The following is a 27108-nucleotide window of genomic DNA, read 5'->3' on the forward strand; positions in this document are numbered from 1 at the left end:
TCTGTTATTCGATTTTTATTTGACAAAATATTTTTCAATCAACATGCGACGAGCTTCATATAATGATCATTAATGATTATACTATGTTTTATTTTATCAATAGATGAATGGTAAAATGAGAAGAAAGTCAGGAATAAATATTCGAATGAATGAGTCTTGCAAATGCAACGCTAAGAGGATTAAACTAAAAAATAATAATAATGAATTAAAGAACAAAATAAAAACAAAATTTCGTGCCCAGTTGAAAACTTAGAAAAAAACTATTTTTATGTCCATTGCATTTACACTTGTTTGTTCACTCAGGCTTGGTCATATGGTTACTTTCGAAGCTCTATGTGAACTCCGTTTTTTACCACTTGACATTTCTTTTGTTTGTTACTTCCAATGTATGAAGTACAATTTTCAAAGTAACATTAAGGTTACTTTTAAACAATTTCCTACCTGTGGACTGAACTTATCTTTATCAGCAGTAGTTTAATGTTCAGTAAAACTACATACGTGATTCCGTAGTCGTTCACTAAAATTCGTTTTATTTAAGAGCTGAAAAAGAATTGGTTGTGCATTTCGAAAATCAGTTTAGTCGATCCATCTTTAAAAGGCCATGAACATGCGACGTTCCCAGGTGGTCACTTATCTGAGTACTAATAACGCCCGATGTTCAGGTTAATCGTTTGCCTTCAGAGAATCACTAGCGTGTAGGAGATTATTTTTCACTGGGAAAACAACTGCTCTCACACTGATGAGCAAATCGACGCACGTGCTTGAGGTGAGCAGCGAATTGTGTATATCTCAGAAGTTTGCTACTGTGTTGGAATCTGAAATATCTCTTCTGGGAGATTGAGGTGAGCTTCCTCACTCGAAAGGACAGCTTACTGTAGTATTTTTACAGTGAGGCTTTATAGCATATATCAAATGAGGGAGCACCTGGTAGGAAAGTAGATTGCGTTTGCTTTGCAACTCGAAACTTAAAAAAGATCCAGGCGCTACATTCTCCTACGAGAAAACTCAAGTAGTCTCTGTTGTATTATCTCAGCTGTGCGCACTGCGTTGTACTTTCGTGTATTCCGTGTATTCCCACTAGAGTGATTCACCACGCTAGTTTCGCTCGGCTGTGGTAAAAGCAACAAGTGAGTTATTATTTCTGCGAGCAGCAGAAGCACAGCACAAAACAGAAGAAAGAAGTGTGATGCCTACATGAGGTGCTCATGCCGGAGAAGAAGTACGCAGTAAATTTTAACTCCTCTCTTTTCACATATTGTGGAGAATAACAAGCCTGCCGATGCTACTTAACTTCGCAGATAGTATGAGAATTTTTTTTTTTTTCAACATGGTATAATATTTGTTTATTGTATCTTTAGCTTTAAATTAAAATCATTTCGACGAGAAATTACGAAAGTGTAGAAAAATACTATCTTTGAAACAGCGCAAACGGCTAATTTCACAAACTGCAGAGATTTTTCAAGTCTTCAAAAGTCTTCTAATTTATTCATTCGCCGGAGAAATCTTCTAAATTCCAAAAGAGAAAGAATTGCAGGAATTCGAAACTAAGTTCAAAATCATTATATAACACAGTTTTAAAGATTAGGAAAGATAGAGAGATATCTATAATTGAATTTGTTTCAAGTTGGAAAAAATACGATTAGTTAGTTGAAAAATTGCCGAGAAAAGCGGTGGCGAACCAGCCTGTGGCTGAAAACCACCTTAATAAAGCAATAAAAAAATTGCCCAGAAAACCAAAAACAATAAAATTTGAAAAAGGAATAAAGTCACAAAACAAAAAATAGAAAAAAATAAAAAAAAAATAAAAAAATTAAAAAAAATAAAAATAATTAAAAACAATAAAAATTGTTGAAAATCAAGTTGTTCGTTACAAATTTCTATTTCATTTTATGTCAAATGTTAAAAACTGGAGAAAGAAGAAAAAAAAGTCGATACTTCTGGTTTAACGATGCGCAATTTAGTAACCAAGGTCAAAAGGCAAGCCAAACAAGGAAGGCAAGGAAACACATTACTTGCAAAAAGTATACGTTGTAGTTATTTTTTATGTAATTGTAGTCAATCATGAAGAAAACTTCCGATCAGTGTTTATTGATTTGTTCACTTTTAACCCAGAAGGTCAACTCTTTTTTTTTTGCTATTTATTTTTAGTTTTTTATTTTGTTCAATTTTTCATCTTATTTTATTCTATTTTATGAATCAATTAGGGAACGTTTATAAGTTACGTTACGCGAATATTTCCGACCCCATTTTTTGTATAGTCCTTCAAAATTTTCCGTATGGATTGTAACGCTATATGGCTCCGTAGCCACAAGGTTACAAAGTCCGCTCGGATTCTCAGGCTCCCCACCACATACCTTTCCTTCAATCTGAATTCCACAGTACCCCTGTCGACTCTCCTCCTAACAAAAATAAGTCCCTATCACAATAAAACCGGTCTGAGTCATATATCTCCCAGATGGTCTGGACGTACGATGCTGGCCTAACAAGCCAGTCGTCGTAGGTTCGAGTTTCAGCTCGGGAGAGACTGTAAGTGTCAGTAGCATCGTAGTGCTAGCCCCGAAATTGTCCTGTACACTAAACAGTCGGCTGCGAAGTTTATGTATAAAAAAACAGAAGGTCAAGTTCCGAATCGGAATGCAGCACCAAGGCTTTGCTTTGCTTTTGATCTGAGTAACGTCTAAAAGTTCTCTCCAGGGAATCATAATTAGGCAATATTGTTGGGATAGACAGAGGCTCGGTATAGAAGAGCAGTAAGCTTAAAATTGAAAGGTAAAACTTACACACAAGCACGGATATGAACTTACTTCAATAGTGATACTGCCAATAATATGAAGTGCGGAGTATAGAAATAATCACAATAGATCAAATGTTTCTGGTCGCAGTGATGAGTCCACACAGGAAAAAAACGCTATCTGGCCCGCTCCTTTCGCCACAAGCGTTACTTATTTTATGAATGTTCCTTTACGACATTTCTGCTTTAGATAAGATAGATATTTGATATTTCTGTATGTATAATCCAGTCTGTATGTTAAATCGAGTCCAACTTTTAGTAATATTTATTTGTTATTTTTCAACCTCCATTTGCATGCAAGCTACAAACGTTATGACTTGCATACAAAGTTTAATTGAAGATGTTCCTTTTTTTTCTCGGTGTATTTATTTTTTGCTCCCATTGGCTAACTTTGATTACCTTGTGTACAAAAATAACTCAGAATTTGTATCAGGCTTAGTAGAGGAAAATAGTTGAAGAGGTTGTTTATAAGACACGACCGCAAGGTTAACGACAGTCTGTCTCATGTCAATGTATTTCAATCTCTGCTGCGGGTCGAGGCAGTTTCTATTAAGAGTCAACCGTCCTCTTGCTGCTGTATTCGGGTATATAATGAAGACTATATTTCTGCATGCTAGCCTTTATACGTGACTACTGAGAGTTGAACTTCCCATTAAACAACAACAACAACAAGAAATCGCTTATAAAGTCAAATCGCTTGTATACTTCAGCGTATAGGCTGTGCTGAGGAAGAAGACCTAACGGGTCGAAAAATGCGTTCAACATGGCTCTACATTTTCGAATAGTACGATAGTTTGCATCACAAACTCACAATTTGCCGTGTTTTGGTGGACGCATAGCTAACTTTACAATCGATTTCAGTAAGAATGAAGGAAATCGCCTGTAAACTGACTGTGTTTTAGTCACAATTTCGGGACGCTCTCGATGCTTTCGGTTTTCGAATTAGTACCCTTATATGTTGCCACAGGATGCAGTTCTATGTCAGAAAATAATAAAATTGATTACAAAAAAAAGTAAATTACAAAAGTGTGAAAAAGTTTTCTGGAGAAAGCAAAAAAGTACTTAACATTTTACAAATTGTAGTAATTTTTATCGAAGCTGATGTAAAGTAAACAAAAATCTTCACTACTGTGAATGTATTCTAAACATTGAGCAATTTACTTCCAACAGTTGCAAGGAGACAGACCTACAACAATATGTAACTATCATTTCCTACTCTATGTAAAAATTCGAGAAACTCATGTATAATTCAAAAGTCATTAATCAGAATTGTAATTTCTTGATAATAAAATTTTCTCAGTGTTTAGTAGTCGTCATAAAACTGATTCGTTCTTTCATTCTACTCTCATATTTATTGACTGATAATTTGATAGTTTTTATAATCTTCATGATCAGAGTTAATGAGTTTATCTCCCATTCTGATAAACAATACCAATATTGATTAACTAAACAAACTTGTTCACAATGCCAATTCCTGCTATTTGTATCGAATCGATTTCGCCTTTGATTGTTCACTTTTCTAAAATTTTGCTCGAGTGAAATAAAACTCGAACTATAAAAGCCATTATATTCCACAACACGACATTGGTGGCCGGTACTGTTACTGCTGTGCCTGAAAGTGGTCTATTTTGCAGGTCGTAAAATTCTTGCATATTCCCACCAACCCCTCCCGTGCGTGGTGGTGGCTGAGAGAGGGCTGTTCGCATATAAAATAATTGTCTGATGAGATAAGTCAAGTGATTGAAGGCGTACAGTTTTAGATTTATTCCGTCATACTGGCGCACGGTATCGTGCGAATATCGCGGCCGAGAGTCGCGGCGTGATCTTGTATGTGTGCTCTTGAACTTTCGTGTATTCCGTGTATTCCCACTAGAGTGATTCACCACGGTAGTTTCGCTCGGCTGTGGTGGAAGTAACAAGTGTGTTATTATTTCTGCGAGCAGCAGAAGCACAGTACAAAACAGAAGAAAGAAGGGTGATGTCTACATGAGGTGCTCATACTCCTCTCTTTTCACATATTGTGGAGAATAACAAGCCTGCCGATGTAACTTAACTTAACAGATTGTATGAGAATCGTTTTTTTTTTTCAACATGGTACAATATTTGTTTATTGTATCTTTAGCTTCAAATTAAAATCATTTCGACGAGAAATTACGAAAGTGTAGAAAAATACTATCTTTGAAACAGCGCATACGGCTAATTTCACAAACTGCAGAGATTTTTCAAGTCTCTAAAAGTCTTCTAATTCATTCATTCGCCGGAGAAATCTTCTAAATTCCAAAAGAGAAAGAATTGCAGGAATTCGAAACTAAGTTCAAAATCATTATATAACGCAGTTTTAAAGATCAGAAAAGATAGAGAGATATCCATAATTGAATTTGTTTCAAGTTGGAAAAAATACGATTAGTTAGTTGAGTTTATCTTCCATTCTGATAGACTATACTAATATTGATTAACTAAACAAACTTGTTCACAATGTCAATACCTGCTATTTGTATCGAACCGATTTCGCCTTTGATTGTTCACTTTCCTAAAATTTTGCTCGAGTGAAATAAAACTCGAGCTATAAAAGCCATTATATTCCACAACACGACATTGGTGGCCGGTACTGTTGCTGCTGTGCCTTAAAGTGGTCTATTTTGCAGGTCGTAAAATTCTTGCATATTCCCGCCAACCCCTCCCGTGCGTGGTGGTGGCTGAGAGAGGGCTGTTCGCATATAAAAAAATTGTCTGATGAGATAAGTCAAGTGATTGAAGGCGTACAGTTTTAGATTTATTCCGTCATACTGGCGCACGGTATCGTGCGAATACCGTGGCCGAGAATCGCGGCGTGATCTTGTATGTGTGCTCTTGGACATTCTATGTTCTTGACAATATTCATGCACTAGAGAAACCGCCTTCGCCACCTGCACCAGAAGCCGGCATGGCCCCGGTAGGAGGCAGCGTTGGCAATATTTTAATTCTTCACTTTATTGCTTGTTTCTTGCTCTAGTCGTCCAGAGCAGGTTTTCGAGCAGCGGCAGCAAGTTTGCCCAATCGTCAGCGTACGCGGCAAGCTAGAAACCGGGCAACTTCAGCCGAGCCAGTCAGTGCTCGGTTGGACGGGTGACAATAGAGTCGGTAGTGTTGCTTTTTCCCGCGATCGCGCAATCGTGTCTTTCGGACTACGACGCGCACTGTAGTCAAAGTTGAATGTTGATCGATTTTAGCGGTTCTCTTTGCGAAGGTAAGCGAACTGTCGAAGGTAATCACCGAAAAAAAGAACAGCAGACCCGCATACACCTGATCATCACTCAATGATCGATGGATTGAATTTGATAAACTTGTGGTTGGCTCGACCCTTCCCGAGTGAATTAGCTCGTGTGCGGCAAAAAAAAGAAATGACCTTAGAACTGTACGATCGTCACGCTCGTCACCGTCGCCGCTCTGACTAGCGCGATCGGTTCCCTGTGTGGTTGTGCATTAAATCTGCCGGGGTGCGTTTCAAAACGAAGCTGAAGTGACGATAGTCATGTGGAAAACGGTGATCAGTAAATTGCTGAATGTAACAAACAGGCCGTGGGGAGTGCGCGAAAGTGAATTTCAGAAAAGTTAATTGAATCTTCTGTATGAATGGAGTGCCGCGTACCAACAGCCACGGATCAGTGCGTAAAGTGACAATGGGACTTTAATCCAATTTGCGGCAATAAATCAGATTATTTACATGGCTCACGGAGGAAAGTTACTGTGCTATGGCTGTGTTTGATTTGATGCGAGTGACCAGCGCGAGTTTGTGTACTCGGTGAGGATTGAAATTAAAATTCGTGTTGATTTCGTAACAAAACACAAACCAATGTGTCTGGAAGAAAAAAAAAGATAAACTTACTAGTAAATAATCTCCTTATTCCAATCCGGGCAGCATATATTATATCTCCCCAGTTTGTTGTCGTACAATAAAACACATTTCCAGCACGCGAACGTGAAGTTTCTGGTAAAACAAACATATGTTTTGACACACTCCGGAGATACCACCAGAGCAGCGGGCGCTGGAGGCGAACAAGCAATGCAAGCTTTAAGGTAAACAAGTTGCACCCGACTGCACACCATAGAAGGATTTAACGCCAATTCAACCTGCCGTTAGCAGTAATCTTTCAGAGTTTATGTGAAACAGTGTTTGCACACTTAAAATCCCTAAAAATCTAGCAGAACAAAACTAATTATATTACCGATGTCACTAAACTTGAAAAGTTTCACTGAAATCTAAGACGCTGTTGGCAACATCAAACGCGAGTTTGCGTGGAATCCCCCTACAGTTTACAGTGGTACTTTATCCATGATGTGTGTAACTCTAGTTATTAGAAAGACAGCTCGCCATCATCGGCTTCTAGCTGTCATAATCGGGATCCAATAATCGATGCTTCGAAAGTCGCGCAGAGCACTGATCGTGCATTTCCGGAAGTAACTGGCGTTTCGTTGGGTGAAGTGCGAGTCGCAATCTGCATTAGGTAGATCAGGGATTACGTCAGTGAAATACGCAACTGTCAAGCTAGCCTCTATCGGTTCATCTATCTGCTGCCCGAAGCGAGAAAGGTATTAATTGAATAATTAAGTCGTTACACTTTCGGTGCGGCCGAATTGCGGCTTCTTGCGAGTCGAGTTAAGTGCGCCCCAATTACTGCGCGCTGTTAGCTTCAAATTTGTAATTAGACTGTGTTTTCTTCTTCTACGCTTCCATCTGCAGTGGCAGCGGGTTGAGTGGCATTTGAAGAATGCTGCGTTCGATTGCGTGTTCTACTGCGGCGACTGTGTCTCTTCAAGGGTGCTTGATGGGTGTGAGATACGAGACAGATGTGATCACTTCATGATCCCACTTAACTCTTACGAGAAATGTGAAATGTTCAAGGTTCCAATGTTTGTCGTAACAGCAGCGCCGAGAGGGCCCCTACAGCGATTTTATTGTGTGTGCAGTTGTCCCTACCTTCGAAGGTATTATTCTATTGTTGACGCGAGATAGAGAGAGAGCGTAAAAATCAATGATCATCGATAAGTGCAGGCACGCGACCAAAGTATAAAATTACGCGTACGCATGTAGGAACCTCGAACGAACGTGCACAGGCACTCCCCGAACGATCGTTATTCCATCATCTTTCAGCGGCAGGCAAACTGTACCTGCACAGTGTACATAAACTGACACGGCACAAGTCAATTGGGTGCAGCTTTTGCCAGAGTGGCCGCTTCTGTGCCAACAACCGGGGCAGATGTGCTGAAATGTGCAAATTTCGGGAATAAACGGCGCGTGCCCTTCTGAGGATCGGCCAAATTTCAGATCAAACAAGGCGATGCGGCTGACAATTCAGCGAATGTCGTCTTTTTACTAGTTTTTCCTTCTAATGGTTTTATAGGAAGTTCTACCGGAGCGTCTGTGTTTATTCTGTCCCTATATTTGTCCGTCTCCAGAACAGGGACTCTCGCTTGCTCAGTAAGGAACGGTGCTACTACCTTGTTCAACATAACCCAACGAAACGTCAACTTGAGCCACGGTTCTTGCTTGAATTTATACGCAATCACCTGCCCGCCACGGTCCAGGTGCATCACAAGCCGGGAACGCATTGAGCAATCCTGCCGAGTGAATAAGGAAACACGATTACCCACATTAGCCATTAGCATTTATCCTTGCACGCTCGAAGGCAACACGGACTTAAGCAGATGAACGTCAAAAATCCCAAACAGCGGTGCAGGAAGGAAGAAAAGCAATGTAGGATGTTGTCCCCTTGCTCCCGGGATTTGAATTGCGTACAGTTGGCTTTGACACGATTCTTTCTTTAATCCGCCACTAGACTTGTACAAACAGTCGAAATTCTTCTCGCTGCATTTCGGTGAGAGAGTCGCATTTTTCTTCTCACTTTGTTTTCGTTTCTATTCTATCAATACATTCATAATCACTTCGTGCATGGATATAGGTCAAATATAGCGTTTTATTGAACCTCTGTGAAAATCTGCTTCGAATGCTCCGTTGCTTTGTGTGAACAAAAAAAAATGCTCCGTTGTTCCGGGGTTCATTGCTAGAAATTGGTGAATAGAACGCCAGGGTAGGATTAATGGGTCGCTTGTCTACTCTCTTCGAGGGGTGCCGGAATGGTAGTCAAACAGCGATGGATATTTTGCCTAACGGTTTTGTGTTAATTTTTTTGTTGATCAGTATCGCAAAATATTGAATATACATACCTACACGTTTTTGTCTTGTTAAATGCAAATTTAACATACTGTTTCTACGATGAATTGATGTTTAATGGATTCTCAAAACAGCCCTATTTTCGTGAAGAAAGGACCTTTAAAACATCTGCTGAAAACGACCAAAAAGTCACATCTTGAACAACGGTTGATTTCACTATTACCGTTAGTTATTATAATTAAGTTACTATAAAAATACCCCTTATCAATTTCATGTAAAAAAATCTGTATCTTATTACAGAGTTACTTCAGTAGGGTGGCACCAAAAAAAGAAAAGTTCAACCATTGTACGGATTTTAATCATCTTGATCGATAGGTTCACCACAAACTCACGATATAATAAGTAAATACTAGTAGTAAACTTGTGCAAAGTTTATTCAAAATTGACCAAATCGGTAAAATTTAGATTTCACAATGATTTTACAACAGTTGAAGTTACCCTTTTTATGAAGATAATCAAATATTGCATAAAGTTTGCGTGAATATATAAAAATTGCGCAGATAGTTGATGTTCATGAAATGGTCTAAATCGAAAATTTTCTTTGAAGCCAAATCTGCCATTCCAAGCATAGTTGTCTCAGTGTGTGTAGATCATGGACAACTGCGGTTGGAATGGTAGAAAGGTATTGTGCTGTGTTGTCTCAATTTTCATTTTAGGTCGACTTTCTAGAAGTTTTCCTGCTCGAAAATTTTCTATGGTCCAAAAATCGATTTTGTAAACCTTTTTTTTCTAAACAACAGGTCTTAACGGTTTTTAAGACATTTGGCATCGAAAAAAGAACTTCATATAAAAAATATCATAGTTTTGTAATCGGTCAAAAATTTAAATTGAAATATCGAACGCTTTGAGGCACGAATTCTCGAAATCCGATTATCCGATCTTCTAAACCTTTGCCAGGGACTTGTAATACTAAGTTCCCGTACGTTCAGAGAATGCAACGTCTGCTGCTCAAGTCTATCAAGTCTGTCGTTAGATCGATTCTTTTACTTAATCCTAGCTTACTGATGAACCGGGCAGAAACAATTCTCTTTTACGATTTTTCTGCTTGTCCTTTTCTAGCTTTTTGATTCTTAACTTTGTCCCTATCACTTAAAGATACCAAAAATAGATTTTTTTCATCGAGGCTCTAGTTTTTTGTTGCCTACATGTTCCGCTGACATGCGACCGTCGTTGTTTCTCATGGGAAATAAGGTGTCTAGTACCCGCAATTTTTTTACTGTCGCAAACCATGCAACGAAAGGTTACATCAAATGTCTGTCTGTGTTTGTAAGAAAGCAATTTTGTGGTTATACCTGGTTCTGGGAAAGAGGCTGGTGCCCTATTCGCCTGGATTTTTTCGAGAGGACGAAACTTTTGAACTTGTTTTGGATTTTTTCGAGAGGACGATTTTTTTAAAAATTATAAAAATTAGGGCGACCCAAATTTCTGATGCAAGTCCTTAGATAGATAAAAAAAGTTTTTCTACACTGCGGCAACTTCGCAGAAAACAGTTTTTCTATATGAGCAATTCTCGCTGAAACCATCCCACTGGTGACATGAGGTCTTTAAAAATGGATATTTTTATGTCTAAATGATTGAAAATAGTGAAAAAATGAGAAAACCACTTTGGTTAGTTCATATTGATGGACCCCTCGGGTACAAATCGGTTTAACGGTTTTTACAAAAATTGATTTTTGAGCAATTCTTGATCTTTTTATTGATTTATTTCTCTTGAATTTGTCAAGACCCCCTGCAACCAACACTTCGTTTGAAAGAGGAGCTTTCATTTGAAGTAGAACAAAATTGGCCGCCATCTTGGACTTCGCCGCCATGCTGGACTTTATCAGAAAAACGTGTTTTTGAGTAACTTCGCAACCACCGATTCTAAATTTGACATCACCATTGGAAAGCTGAGAAAAAATGCTTTGAGATACATTCAAAAAAATTGGTGAGCATTGAGTTTACCTTGCCGTTGTGATCACATTTCGAAATCGAGCTCCGAACAGTTCAACGCATGACGCGCGACCAACATCAAATCAACGCAATATGCTGAGCCTGCGTCATTGTCATGCTGATATCGTAAATATCTCGAATCTGCTCCAAGTTTTTGATGTTTTCTATCGAAAAATTTACTATTTTTTATTTTTTAGTTGTTCTTTATAGGGCAAATATGAAAAAATCTATCGGTTTCGTTTTGAATGGCACATTGCAACTCTATGCATGAAGACATTTTTAAGAATATGTTATTTTTTATATTTGAGTTAATTCAATTGGAAAACAAGACCAAAATTTCAATATATTTAATTTTTTGTATTTCAAAGCTCACGGATTTGATTCATCGGCTTTTTTTAAACTAAAAAATAATTACTTCCATTTTGATTCAAAAAAATCGAAAATCGATTAACTGGTTCGGAAGTTATGAATTTTTGAAAATAATATATAACGAATGAAACCGTGTTTTGTGGTTACCCTATTTCGGAGCTGGTCACTCAAAGTGCTTCTATTGTGCTCAAAATTGCAGGGCTGGATCTTCGTCAAAAATATTCAACTCGTATTTTTTGTTGGGTTGGTTGGGCGCCCAGTTGCAAAAAAGGTGACCATAAAAAACAGCATCATTCGATGTTTTTTTTTGTTTCAAAAATTTATAACCGTTGAACCAGTTTCTCGATTTTCGATCTTTTTGAATCAAATTAAGGTAAATTATTTTTAGTTCTCATAAAAATACCGATAAATCAAATCTGTGTGCTTTTAAATGCAACAAACAATATAAAATTTTTATAATTTTGGTCATGTTTTCAAAGTAAATTTACTCAAATATGAATACATAATGTAACTCGATTTCAAATATCTCAAAATTAAAGTACAACAATTAATTTTGGGTTGTATATTGTTCCAAATAAATGTCCAATAAATATCGTAAAATGGGGTATAATTGACCTTCTTTTCAATGTTTTGTGACTGGTTATGTTTGTCTACGAAAATTGTCTTAAAGGGACATAAGACAGGCTTATATATACACTGCTAGGTGAAGGGAAAGAGGTTTTTGCACACTTCTGAGTAATCATCATGAGTTTTGCATCAATGACAACATTTTTTTTGTGCTTCGATATAACGTACCGAAAAAAAAGTTGCCTTATATCGAAGTATGACTGTATTAATTCATTCTTAAAAATTTTTCCATGCGTAATGTCAAATATGCCCTTCAAAAAGAAGACGATAGATATTTTTTACGTTTGTCCCTAAAAGAACGACCAACAAACAAAAAAAACATGTTTTTTATTTGAAAACATCAATAACTTTGAGTAGAATTGGAGTATTCATGATGTCAGCATTGCAAATTGTTTCTAAAAAGCCCTAAAAGTCGTTCAAAGACAGTTTAAATGTGAAAATTAAAATTAAAAGTTGAAGCGAAAAATGTGTTGGGCACCCTGATTTTTGATAAATTTTGAATAAGCACTTTATTGTATGTAACATTTTTGTTGAAGGAAGTTTTTTACTAAACTATTGCTATCGAGCTCTAGATCCAAATTTCCCCCTGAGTTCGGTTTCTGGACCACTGCGCATTGTAGAAGAAAGTTTTTCTCTAGAATATTGCTATCGGACTCTAGATGCAAATTTTCCCCCTAAGTTCGATTTCTAAACCATTGTACATTGTTCAAACTACGCAACAGTTTATTTAAACAGCATGTGCGTTGCACGGTTAGCGGTATCGCTAATGATAGCAGGAAAACACTTCATATGTTAAGATGTTCTCTCCTATTCTATTCAATATTCTCCTGCACTCATATCTCTGCTACATCGTAATCCGCATCGAGAAGTGAGTGATGTTGCTACATGATAGTCATTGATTAGGTTTAGGTTACTCTTTCTCAACCTGCTTCTCTCTTTAATATTCTTAAAATTCACAATTTTCCATCAAGCAGTGACATTTTTATTCATATATTTTCAAGAATCGAAAATATTTCTACATGGACGTGTCCTGGTGATTCAAAAGTAATTGGAGATCTTTTTTGAGAATGTGTATTTTCAAAGAATTTTAGAAAATAAAATGTATTCAAAGTGCAACAAACTTTTTATTAATTCTTTATGACATTTCACGACAAACATGACAAACACACTGCTAAGTTTTCCTAATTTTATAGATAATTTTTTACTTAATTTTAACACTACTTTCTCTCAATTTTAGACTTCCTAAAATTTTTCCAATAAGTTTCGTAGAAAGCTCTGTGACCCTATGATAAGAAAAACAATTTTTAGTAGCCTTTCTTGATAACTTTTTGCTGATCTTCCAAAGACTTTTATTTATTTCTTCATTGTTTTTTCTTCTTCTTTGTTTTTTTTATAGAAGTTGAAAACAACATTTGAAAGATGTTTTGAAATTTGTATTGTTTTTATTATTCGTTGTTTGGTCATGTTTCTTTAATTATATTTTAATTAATGATGTTCTTAAAAAGATAAATTCTTGGTACTTGTTTTGATGACGTTTTTAAAAAAAAACTAAAACTGAAAATTCAATTTAAAACTAGAACTTGAAGAGGACCGCCATAACAAGTGCTCAATCTGCTGCTCCAGCTGCAACCCTCGGTCCGCCCCTGTAGAGAACCACAAGCGAAAGAAAATCTATCTGTCTTGTAGAGGTCAATTAAGATATCGGTTCGCTGCCAGATTTTCTCGAGTGTTATGTTCGACCTAGTTTATGTTTTTTTTTTGTGGAACCATCCGCCGTCCGCGTGTTGTTCCAAATGCACCTCAAGACAAAGTTGTTGTGTAGTTTTTTTTTAATTACCACCGCCGAGGATTTCAGATTTTGCATTTGCGCGGCTGTATAATAATGCAATTAGCAAACCAACCTGTATTACCGCGCCGGTTCTCGATGCAGTTGATTCAATATACTAAATTATCGTTAGTTTAGTAATTTCTTAATAAAATTGGTTTAGTTTCTTGTGCTCCTTTGTGGGTCGTTTTTTTTTCGCGTTGCTGCCAAATAAGACCGCGGTCAATCTGTGTACAAATTGGGCTTCGCTTTGCAGGAGAGACCCTTGGGCTTTGTTCCAAGTAGAGTCCGATGTTTTTATTCCTCAGGGGTAAATTCATAATTATATACGATTATATGTGTTTAGAACGTAGAGTTCAAGAACGTGTTTGGTCGTGCACATTTTTCACGGGTAGTTTATCATAGTTATCGCGGTGGGACCACCGGGCAGACCGCGACCGCATACAGAGAAACGTGTAAACACAATTTCTTGTACTTACGGGGCACGATTATAGTGATTGTTATTGGCGGCTTTTCATTTACGGAAGGTGTTTAGCGCCGCTGCAGCAATTGCTTTTTCCAACTGTTTTGCTGTCGTTTTTAGCTCAATAATATTGGCCAGCTAACGTCGACCATTCCCGTTCATCTAAATCTAAATTTTGATTGATGAGGCGTTTTGTAATATTTATTTTTCTCCATCAAACCGGTCAATGCTAACTTCTCCCACTAAATATGCATCATCAGCGCTATTTGCATTATTTGCTGAGGCAGGTATCCTCATCGAAATGCGTAGATTAAGTCGGCCGCATGACACATTAATTGTGTCATCAAACACAAAACCGACATCCTGTCGTCATCGAACACAATAAAAACCCGCCTCTTTTTTCACACGACGAATGCAGGTATCGTTAACAATGACACTGACAGTGACTGGTGACAGTGTCGAATAGCGGACCGATAGCAGCAGCACACACGAATTCATTCACAATTTCAACCAGTGGCTCATTAGCGGCTTCCAAAGCACCCAAATAAAGACCAAAAACACAACAGTTAACAATCCACCGACTCACCTTGAATTTGAAACGCGATTACTATGCGCACAATACAGATGGCGTGATAGATTGCTTCGCGAATGACCGACCTGCCAGTGCTGCCACGCAATATTCCATGTTACATCGCACCGTACCAGTGTTTTGCTGTCAGCGTCGTGCAGTTGTAGCGACAAGTGATTTACATTGAAATTTTTAGCTTCCAGTTCGATACACCTCTCACCTTCGGTTTCACCCAAGCTTTATGCAAATGACGCGTAGCTGTACAGCCTACGGAACAACAAAAAAAAACAACGGAAAAAAGACCCCTGCAGAAGAAAACAATGCTGAGCAAACAGTAATGTGAAACAAAAGCCAATAATAATGACTGTTTCGCTGGCGATTCACAAAATCTGCCGCATTTGCATACTAATGACACCAATGCGATGTCATTTGATTCATAATTTAATAATGTTGGGGCCCATCCATACATCGAACGGACCTCCCCGCAGCACGCAATCTAAAAACAGAGCTACTACCCTTCAGGTCAACGGTTATAAACTCAATGGCGCGAAAATCCACCGGGACACCGAAACGTTTGCATGTCCAAGCACTTTCAGATTATATTATGCCACAGGTTCACACATACACCGCTGGAATGTTCCAATTCCAAGCAACAGCAAGCAAGCTTTCGATGGTCATGACATTTGCACGCATTAGCATTGATGCCAATGGGAAATTATCGGTGATCCGCGAACGACTGGGCGCAGATTGTGTGCGGTCAGTCAATCGCATGCGAAATGGGAAACCGCGAAACGATCAGGTTGATGTGGTCACCGAAGGTTACGATCTATAACGATTGATTCGGTTTAAGGAAATACCTTCCAAGGACTGATCCTTTTTAATGCACTTGAGGTGGAATGCGTGTCGAGTGGAGTTGTTTTTATTGTTGGATTAGCAGCATTACGTTGAGTTCAAAGTAAAACGTTTACTTAGTCAACCACATTGTAATTCCATTCCAATTTGTAATCAAAAATATTTTACAGACAGGCAGTAAATAAATTGGGAAAGCTAGAAAGCAGTTTATTCAGATCACGTAGTAACAATTAACCTGTCAATTTCAACACGACCCATTGTTTTGTTTTTAATAAACTTAGTTTAATGACAATCGAAATAGACAAAGATTTCCGGGTGGCGAGGTCCCAAATTAATAGAGCCATTAAAACCAAGAGCTATTTTTATAGAATTTTCAAGCCCTGTAAACCGTTGCTGTTGTTGCTGTTGCTGCTGTCGAGCATCGTCATTAATGTCACGAAGTGGCGTTCCCTAAATATTTTTTCTATTGTTGCATTATGGTTTGGAGCGGCATCTCGGTCGCCAATCAGTTCAACCTGCTAGCATGTAACTTGCCTGCTTTTACTCTTTTGTCGAATGTAATGGTTACCTTCTTCATATAATTATGTTTCTGTAACGGATTCCGATTTTATTGCCGAATCAGTTTAGTTTGATTTATAGAGATACAGCAGTATTGTGTACTAGTTGTTATACTTTATAAAATTATCGCATTGAAGCTTGCTTCGTTTAGAATCCGAAACAAGGGACATATTTTATTCTACTATCAGACAAGAAAATCAGTCAAGAAAATTTCGATTGCAGCAACCCATAAAAAGTGTAGCATCATCTGGAATAGGTAGATATCTGGTGTTCCCAGCGACCTACAAATTTACGGTTTGTTTCAAAAGGTCAAGAGCTCCTAGATGGTGAACAGCTTAGTATGGAACTCCACCATTACGTGGCGCAAATGTGCGCACAATTTTTCTTTTTTGATCTTAACTTAACTCGCTATTCTGACTTCCTAGAATAACTTTCTAGGTCTTCAGCCAACTTGTTCGGAAACAACTGGACAGTTTAGCTCCTAATTTTGCTGCTATGTGGCGCTATTAAGCACCGAATTCGTCTTATTTCGACCTCAACTTTTCTCACGATTTCGACTTTCCAGAAAGTTGCGGTCTTCACCAAAGTTGTTTAGAAGGTCAAGGGCTACTGGATGGTTGACGTAGTGTCCACACTATTCTTCGTGTTTTCACCTTAACATGTCTCACGATTTCAATTTCGGAAATGCTACAGCTAAATGGCGCTAGTGTGCATACCACGGTGGCGCAAAAGTTTTCATAATTAAATTCCTGATTAATTTTCCTGATACTTTTCAGCTTTTAGCACAAAACAGTGCAACGTAGATGAACGCAACTATAAAATCCTAGTGAATAAAGTATTGGATCGAATATGAAAACGAACAGTAGAGGTCCCGTATTAGTATTTTATGCTGCAAAAAAACCCTTTTAGTTTAAAAAATAATCGCGTCTCGTTTAACAATTTTTCCCTGATTGTTTTTTAGTTTTCCCTGAAACAAACATAAATTCCCTGATCTTTCCTAATCGTTCGGGTTTTTCCAGGCTTTCACCACCCTGGTACGCAAATCTTCGTATTTTGACCATAACTGATCACGCTGTTCTTACTTACTACAAAGTTGCGTTGTTCGACCAGTGCCAAAGGAAAAAAAAAACTTCGAGAATACGTATCGCATTGTCTTCCGCAATTATTTTCATACCGAGAAATTCTAGTTTTCCCTAGTTTTGTAAGAATTAAATTGAATCTCTACAGACACTCTTTTCTCAACCTTCTGAAGTGGTTGAATTCACAAATTAAATTTAGTTTAAAATACTCTTTGCTGAAATCAACACATTTTTGAGTACTTGGATTCACGAGATATATTATGTTCAAAATACTCGAAACTATATGCTCACTAGCGCCTCGTTGCGGCTGAATTCCAAACCATAATGTATACTAGTCACAAGCCCTTGACCGTCATAGATGAGGAAAAAAAAAAGCCCTTGACCTTCAGATCAACTTTGCTGAAGTGAAGACAATAACTCTCTAAGTTGTCGGAATGATGAGATAGCGTAACAAAAATCTGCCCATTTTTCTGATATTTTTCGTAGGGTAATATTCAGATATTTTTCGTTTGGCCCACTTGGTAATATTTAATGCATCTTATCTAATAAATTCAATGAATAATAGAAAACTATGTATGCTCAAATGAAATAAGATACCTATGAAACATACTGCATTATTGTTTTCTGCAAAGTATTGGCTCTAGGTAGTGATAATTTTGAAATTATTTCACACATGTTCAAAATCTTGCTTGAGTCAATCTAATGTCAAAAGGAAATGGTAATATTCAACTTAAAGTTTATATACTCTAGCAAATGAAACAGAGTTAAAATAGTAATTAGAGACATGGCCGAAAAATTTTCTCTATCCAGAGCAAACATAATTTGGCCATGCCACCTAATCAAGCTTTGACAGCTCTTTATTTACTATTCGTACGCTTGCGGTGATTTACAAGTAATTATTTCCCAACTTATTACATTTAACGATTTGAAGCTGCCTGTGATTTTTTGCAAAACCGCTATTAGCCCGATCTTTTCATTTTCAGATGCCTAATATAACGAAAACTGAACAACATTTTTACTCTAAAAGGATCGATGATGATCTGAAATAAAATAAGTTCAAAATATTTCCACACACGGTTTTAGATACACCTATATAGAGGTGGGCCAAATTTTAGACTTGGTATTTAGATCTCCAAAATACGTTTTTTTACTCCGTTGAAATTTTTATATTCCTAGGATATTTTTCAATAATTCTTTCAAAATAGAATTTTGGCTCTTTCAATTGTATGTTAGACCAGTTTTTTTATGTCGAAAAATCGAGATTTTTTTAATAAATTGTACAACCACTTCCTAAAGCGGGCCACCTTAGCGCTGTTTTATTCCTGGTCACGGTCATCCGTTCTCGGAAACCTTTGAGCAACTCATACATAGTTGATTTGATGAAATCCAGTGTTTTTGCGATTTTCAAAGTGATTTTCGACGTGAGTATGCAGTGTCTTTTGTCTTCCATTTAGCACAACTTTCTTCAAACTTCACGTATCGAGATGAAACTTCCAGCTTTGAATGGCGAATACTTCTCGAACAAGTAGCTGTCAAAACATTTCAAATACGACTACTAGGAGCGCTGCTCTACAACTGTCAATATTTCCGGATTCTTAGTGGAGCAAGCTTTGGGAATTAAAATTTGGAAAAATATTAGTGGCAACGTGGCAACATTCAGTTAAAGTAATTATTTTGTTGGAAAATATGTATACATCTAGTAAAATGAGATTCTTATAGCAATTGGTATGAAATCTAAATGATAAATTGGTACAAAACCTGCAAGAATATTATTAACAAAATGGTAGTGGCAAATACATATTAGTCTGAAGATAATTTTCACAATTTCATTCGAGTAAACCTATTCTCTTTCTTTTCAGTTTTTCTAAATTTCCAAATTTCTGAAAATGACTTTATTTTTTGATTTTTGGATTTAAGTTTTTAATATCTCCAAGTTTAGATTTTACTATTTGTCAAAGTTTTTATTTACCTTACCTTACCAATCAGACGAGAGCCGTGGTGGTTCGTGCTGTATCAAGAATTTGTCGCCATGTTGCTCGGTTTTGGGCTGTGTTTCGCCAGTTCCCCAGGCGTCTCATCACCCGCAAGTCTCCTTCGATCTGGTCGAGCCATCGTGCACGCTGCGCGCCTCTATTTCTGGTGCCGGCAGGGTTGCTGAAGAGAAGTGATTTCACAGGGTTGCCGTCCGGCATCCTTACGACATGACCGGCCCACCGCAACCTATTAACTTTCGCCAGGTGTGCAATGGGTTTTTATTTATTTTTTATTTTACATCTTTGAGACTTGTCTAATTGACAATTTCAATTTGGATTTTTGCAATTATAATTTTCACTTAAATTATAAAGTAGTTTCTCAAAACTTTCATACGCTTAAGCGTTCGAAGCAAAATTATGTCAAATTTACCTAATATTTTATTCTTTTCAATTTATTATCTCAATGTATTTATCATCTTGTTTGCTTATCATCAACCTATTTTATCATTTCAATTGATATTTTCCTGCTGAAGTTAGTTACTTTCTGATCGTTTTGCTTCATTTTCCGTTGACACTAATATTCTTTCTTCGAGAGAAAATTTTTTTTTTTGTGAGCATTTTCGCTTCGCTTCGTAGTACAAGCAATATACACTATTTCCAAAGCTGCAAATGTTTTGAGCACGTATTTTGACCCAAAAAGTTGTTTATAAAGCCGTAGTTCCTTCAGCAAAGTTGATTTAATAATTATTCTCCATTCTATAAAAGTAATCCACCTTACATTGAGAACAAATTTTACCTTTTTCATTTTTAGATATAAAAATTCATTTGGTTCGGCAAAATTGTAGCACATTCCAGAAGAAATAACTTTGTCAAAAGGATTACTATCTGCCTCTTTGAATGGACTTTTGCGGTGTTTGCTAAAGATTGTCCCCAAAAAAACATTAAATTGCTACAATTTTTCAATTTTTCTCAATGTTGTTTGCTACAATGAAACAAACAGTTTCATCGGAGAAAATTGTGAGATAAAAATAAACTTTCTTCGAAGAAATTGTTAGTTTTGTTATAGCAAACAGTATTGTAGAATATTGAAAAATTGAAGTAAATCACTATAAGAAGTTGAATTGAAAAAGAATATTTTTAGGGATAATAGTTGGAAGACTCCACAAAAGTTAATTTAAACAGGTAGATAGAGGTATGATGTCTTCAACAAAGTTCTTCATTTTGAAATGTACTACAACTTTGCTGAACAAAGTAGATTTTTATATTTCAAAATGAGTAAAGTGAAATTAATTTTTCACTGTTAAGTAGATTAATTACAGGATTGCAACTTCCGTAAAATGGAGAATAATTAATGGAACAACTTTATTGAAGACACTGCGGCTCTAAAATCATTTTTTCGGGTCAAAATAATTCTGATCACGTTTCTGCAACGGTGTGCCTGATTGATGCCAGTTGTGTGTCAATTTTAATTCATCCTTATGTTGATTGAGCATTATAGTAATCAAAATACTGATAGCAGACAGTAAATATTACGATGGTTTTGTGCATTCTACTGTGCTACACTGCTATGTATTCGGAATGTTAGTTATTGACCAATTTCATAACTAATCGATTATTTTTGTGTAATAATTGATGCTATGGTATGGTGAAAAACTCACTCATGTAGGCTATAAGAGCCATTTCCGTGCTTGTTATGTGCATCTTGCAGTCTCATCTATAGAATGTTTTACTGCTCATTTCAAGAGCGAACATTGAGCGTTAGCTCGCAGGTTTATTAGTTATAAAAAAATCAAATATGAACGACCATTCTACTTAGCAGCATACTTAGACATTATACGGTTGTACATTTCCATGACCGAAGCGCACGTGAGATGTGCACTGGACAGGACAGCAGCGTGGTACATGTAGGTTTTCCTCGATGACCCACTATGGATGATACTTTACCTGATGTTAAACATTCCTTCGAAGCCATTCGAGGTGCAACAATGCTTGACACATGTCAACCGTGTTCACTCGAGTCAGTCAAAGGTCGTTAGAAGCTCCTGACATCAATACGGTCCCTGCTGTTATGCCACGAGCAAATAACAAAAGCAGCTTTGGAATTTTTATGCTACACTCTTTGCCTTGCCAGAGAACTGTGATTTCCGCAAGGTAAACAGAGAGTATGTAACTGGTTAACAACAGCAGCAGCAGCAATAGTTATCAACTGACCTATTTAAAACGAGTGTTTCGTTTACGCCCACAAACTCGTAAAGCCCATCAGCAACCTGTTCCACCGGGGTGCACCACAGTAGCACTTTAACGCGAGTCTACTTCCCCTTCCGCCATCGATTCATATCGCAGCAGGTGAAAACCCACCATTAGGAACTATCGCTGGGTTTTATCTTCATCTTTCCTCATAACTTGGAAACCGTCTATGCCCTTACAGTTGAGTTCGACGCCGGATGAAAATGTACATACATCACATACTAGCAGATTTCTTAGCCACACCATTAGCACAATAATTATCATACATTTGGAAATGAAGGTACACACATTAGTTAACGCTTTGGTCGGTGTTTACCTAAACTTCATGCACGCGTCGATCGCTGCTACGCGTGCGGGAAAAATTTGCATTTAAAAAAAGGCAGCTCGCGTTTTGTATAAGCAAAAATCCCTTTTGTTGTGGATCGGTAGTTATTGTTTGCTCAGGCCCGGCTGCCCGCGCTGATCTCAGCTTTCGTACGTACGTACACACTTACCACTTCGAGTGCGGATTCGTATCATCATAATGCATGAGAAGCTAAAGGCTTTCGCTTTCGAATGGGGCATAAACGATTGTTACGAGAAAAACAAAATACGTAGTTGGAAACTCCATAAATTGCGCGATTCGCTTTTCATTTACGGAACAAAACTATTACGGTTCAGTTCTTCAGCGATGATGAATGTAGAAAGTACTTTGTACAGAATGGTTTAGGGTGATGGTTTTACCACCTTTTAAATAGCACCCAGTGAAGTGCACTCTCCTGCTGTCTGTCACTGCACACCACGCACGTCACCCTGCTGGGTGATGAACTTTAAACAGCTTATCTTAATTAAACTTCCTGCTGCGTGCAATAGACGGTCACAAAGGCTTAAACCACGTGCCTCGAGGCGATAATAATCCGGCGCGGATTTTTTTAATGTAATAAAGTAAGAGGCATTATTTCGATTTAAAGGAGCGTTCGATTCGGCGTACAAAATACTCAATTTCATAGCGAATTGAAAATTAGCGGCGGGCCATTTCGAGCTCTGATGGGCGTGCTGAAGAAGTAATCGTCGGCTGTCGGTTGAATTCAATTTGCTCGCCCGAAGCGCGCCGGCCAGGCAGAACTCCGAACAGCATTCGCGCATTCGTTCGGCGGATAATTTAAACATCATAACTTGACGTTAAGAACGATTTAGCAGCTGTGTGAATTTTCCAACACAGCCACATACAACCAGGTGTGTGGATCCCCAAATAACGAAGCACTCGGAAAGAATACAGAAGTATGATGATCGTAACTACACGGTCATAAAACGGTTTATTCCCGTCTTTAGCCCCTCATCAATGCAATGGAAAAAACATTGAAATGTAGAGAAATGAATCGCCTAAATTATTACGGTGTGACCGTAGAAACACAGGACATTAAAAATGCAAAATAACGGAATTTACCTAGTGAATCTGTTAATGGAGTCGAGCGTGGTAAAGAACATTTATTCGTTTGAAAGGTGTGATTTTTTTATAATTTAAGCTTTCTTCGTTTATTTAATTTCCTTCGCGGAAATTCTGGTTGAACAGTGTAACAATAGGTGTCACTATACAATCGGATAAATGGGATCACAGAAGCAGTGCAAATGACGAACTGTTATAGTTAGAGAAAAGATCGCAAAGCAATGCAAGAAATAGGTGGTCTCGTATTGCTACCTTGTGGCTCATTGACATCGCGAATATTTCAATTCTACTCGAAGTTATTAATGTTTTTCATCGAAAAATATGCCTCTTTCAATTATTTGTTGTTCTTTTTTGAGCAAACATAAAAACTATCTCTTGGTCTCAATTTGATGGGCACATTTGATGGATGAAGAAATTTTGAAAAATATGTTTTTTTTTTATTTGAGTAAATTTAACTTGAAAACACTACTAAACTTGTAATTATTTCATATTTCTGCATGTAAAAGCAAACAGGTTTCTTCAGTATTTTCTCTCAAAACTAGAAAACAATATCTTTAATTTGATCCAAAAAGATCGAAAATCGGTCAACTGGTTCAAAAGTTATATTCTTTAATATTCTTTAATTTTTTCTAGTATGATATTCCAGTATATATATTCTTTAAATTTTTTCCAGTATGAGCTCTAGGGCAACATCTATGTTGATCAGTGCAATTAGCTGCTTCATTACCATTTGTAACTTATTTTTTTCGATAAATCCCTGAAGTTTTCCCTCAAGACGTCACTGATCAGTGTCGAAACGTCGGACAATGTGAAATAGAATTTCTACTTTTTCGGGACAGTCGAAAATACACAGTCGAAGTTTTGACAATAATTATTCATGTTTTTTTATTGAGTAGAATATGGATCGCTCTGTACGTTTTTATAAGAACTTTGTTAAAAAATTATGCAATAGGTTAGCGAATTTGAAATTGTATTTCAATCTATCATGAAAGATTTCGCGCCAACTCTGTGGCCTTAGCAACTTTGCATATATTTTTCGAAAATTCATCGATACTAACATTTAAAATGCTGAAAAGTTATTTTTATAAGTCGATATACCTGAATAAGATAGAGTTGTTTTCGAGGGTGAACTTCTAGGAAACTGGCTGAACTTTTATTTAAAAATATTGAGAAAAACAAATAAATTTGATAACCTACATTAGGGAAATTTTATTTTAAAATCAGAACAGTGATTTAAAAAAATCGGTCATCTCAGAATTTTTTCAAAAAAAGTTTTTAGGTAGAACATTTCGTTGCCTAAATCTCTTCTGAACAAACCAAAGCGAGGAAAAAATTTTTTAATAAACTGTATTCTTTCAATTTTTGTCCAGCTTGAGCCCTAGGGCAAAACCAGTAGAATCAGATAGTCCGTTCTTAGTAATATGTATGATAAAATTCCTGATAATGTGTAGAAAGTCATTAATCTTTATCAAATCCCCATAGTGCACCCTGAAGATGTCACTGATGTCACTTTTTTTTTTTGAGCTGTAGTTCGAAACCTGTGTTGACCAGTGCAATTAGCTGGTCCAGTAAAAAGCTACTAATTTTTGTCAAATCCCCGTAGTTTACCTTCAAGATGTTGCAGATCAGTGATGAAACGTCGGACAGTGTGAAATAAAATCGTTCTACTCTTAAGCATAGTTTACAGTTCCAAGCGAAGTGAAAAATTTTATAAGTGAAAAAGCGTAAATTTTCGCTTGCGAAATCTGTCGTGAAAACTTGTTTGTGGAACACGCAGGTATTTCACCAGGCTGCAGTTTACAGTTTAAGTGAAGCGAAATCCACGAGTTTACACTCCGAGCGAAGTAAAAATTGGCTGCATCTGACAGAATAGAAACGCACGCAAGTTTTCGCTTGCTACTGTTTTTTTCACTGCATGCGTGAAAAAAATTAACCCAAGTGAAAAAGATGAGATCCACAACCTTCGATTTCGCTGGATCGAATTTGTTTACAGTTCCAAGCGAAGTGAAATTTTTGCAGGTTGCATTTTTCACGAGCGTGAAAAAATTAACATTTTGTATGAGATTTTCACTTCGCTTGGAACTTTAAATAGGGCTTCATGAGACAATCAAAAATGCACCGAAAGGCGTCGTACACAAATTACGTAACGCATGAAGGGAGGAGAGGGGGGTTGAGTCTGCGTTACTTATTGTTACGTAGGGGGGAGGGGGGGATAGTAGAGACAGTTACGTAACTGTGATGTTTGCTCGAAATTGAAAATTTCGGAGGAGGGTCAGGCTGATCAGCGTTACGTAATTTTAGGGGGGGAGAACGTTACCTATCGTTACATAGGGGGGAGGGGGTCTAAAATCTAGATTTTTAGCGTTACGTAATTTGTGTACGACGCCTTATGAGACAATCGAAAATGCACCGGAAGCACATAACTTATTTTAAGCTGTAATCTTTCAAATTTTTGTCTGTTTAGAGCTCTAGGGCAAAACCTGTTTTGACCAGTACACAGTTTTTTTTTTGCTGAAATTCAGTAAACTTTTGCTGAATTTTGCCACGCTGAAACTTCAGTAATCATTTCAGCAATGAAATATTACTGGAAGTTTCAGCAAAGTCAAATATCATTCTGTTTGACAGTACTTTACTGAATATTCAGCAATGTGAAATGTCATTCAGTTTGACAAAATTTCACTGATTATCCAGCATTATTTAAAACATTGTCGAAGATTCAGCAATGTTCTACTCACCAAATAGTTTCTCCACGTCACAGCGCTCGACTTTCAGGTTCTGCAGCTCTCCCTTGAGCTCCGGATCCACTTTCAAAACAATTTTCTTTCCGATAAATTTTTACGCGCAATAAACAAATTGATAACAAACTATTTTTTTCATTTTGACAGTCGCAATGCGTGTCAGTCGATGACAGATACCGAATATTCAGCATTCGAAGCAATTGCTGAATTTTCAGTGAACTATTAGATAGCCGAAATTTCAGTATACGGTTTTTATTGTAGAAATTCAGTAAAGATTACTGAATTTGGTCTTCAGGAATTTGGCGTGTAGAATCAGCTAGTCCGTTCCTAGTAATATGTATGATAAAAAATTCTGATAATATGTAGAAAATCATTAATCTTTGTCTAATCCCCGTAGTGTATCCTGAAGATGTCACTGAACAGAGACGAAACGTCGGACAGTATAGAATAAAGTCGTTCCACTTTTTTGAGACACTCGAAAATACACCCAACGCACATAACAACTCAACAACCGAAGTCTTAACAAAAATTATGTATACGGTTTTATTGAGTTGAAGTTGAATTGATCTATACTTTTTTCATAAAAAATGTTTGATGTATTCAAGCCAACCAACTTACTCGATTAACTTGGCAATAGGGTAGCGAATTTGATCATTTTCGCTTTGAATATTTCCTTCTCAACAAATTTACTGATGAAAATGAAATTCTATCCTAAATCTATCACATCCTTGTTAAAGGTTATGTCGCGTATTACGATTTTTTTTTTTTGTAAAATTTACCTCATTCACGTAATGAAAATCCTTATCATTATTTTTATTGAAACTAAGTCTCAACATGTTCTTAAACCGGTTTCATGGCTTCGTCTTTTTAGATGATAATTAGAAAGAAAACAATTTTACGTTAATTTCGGCTTTGAAACAGAATACATCGTACCCTTGAAAAACAAAACTAAAAGTAGGGAACCTTCAGTTCCACCGATCAGAGTGCAAATAAGCAGTCGGAATAACGCGTTCAAGCGTCAAAGGCTAAAATGCTGCCGGAAAAAGGTTACTCCGCACCGTCTTTGGTGTACAGCAAACCGCACCAGAACCAGTGTGCCGCTTGTCAAATTATGCATTCTAGAACGAATAAAAATAACACTGGAAACCCGAACGAAAAAGGGTGAATGTGTAATTTAAGGCGCTACTCACTTAACCCATAGCAAATAGGTTGCGATGGGAATGAACCCAAGCACACGCTAAGTATTTTCGACTGGAAAAAGGTTCTGTGATTGATAAGTGTAGAATTGTTCTCAACATCAATGAATATCCAGCCGGGAAAACGTAAATGACAGCACGAAACTGATGGATTGACCCCATAAATAAATGTTTAACTTTCCGTAGTCGTATTTTTTCCGTGTACTATGCTCCAAATACATACGCAAATGCATTCGTTTGTTTTTTTTTTCAC

The 27108-nt window shown here is 37.1% G+C and overlaps 1 protein-coding gene across 6 annotated transcripts in view; it reads left to right on the forward strand.

The window, feature by feature from the left end:
• Positions 1-27108, forward strand: part of LOC129721769 (semaphorin-1A) — a 202125-nt gene that overhangs the window by 146955 nt on the left and 28062 nt on the right. The window contains exon 1 of one of the 6 annotated variants that reach the window (XM_055674697.1): positions 5877-6847. The exons of 4 other annotated variants lie outside the window; for them this stretch is intronic. The gene's annotated coding sequence lies outside the window, so the exon portion shown is untranslated. Of the gene's footprint in view, positions 1-5876; positions 6848-27108 lie in introns of those variants that run through there. One more of the 6 variants, XM_055674699.1, reaches the window with a different exon arrangement.

Source organism: Wyeomyia smithii, chromosome 2 (assembly GCF_029784165.1).
Source record: "Wyeomyia smithii strain HCP4-BCI-WySm-NY-G18 chromosome 2, ASM2978416v1, whole genome shotgun sequence".
Taxonomy (NCBI): domain Eukaryota; kingdom Metazoa; phylum Arthropoda; class Insecta; order Diptera; family Culicidae; genus Wyeomyia; species Wyeomyia smithii.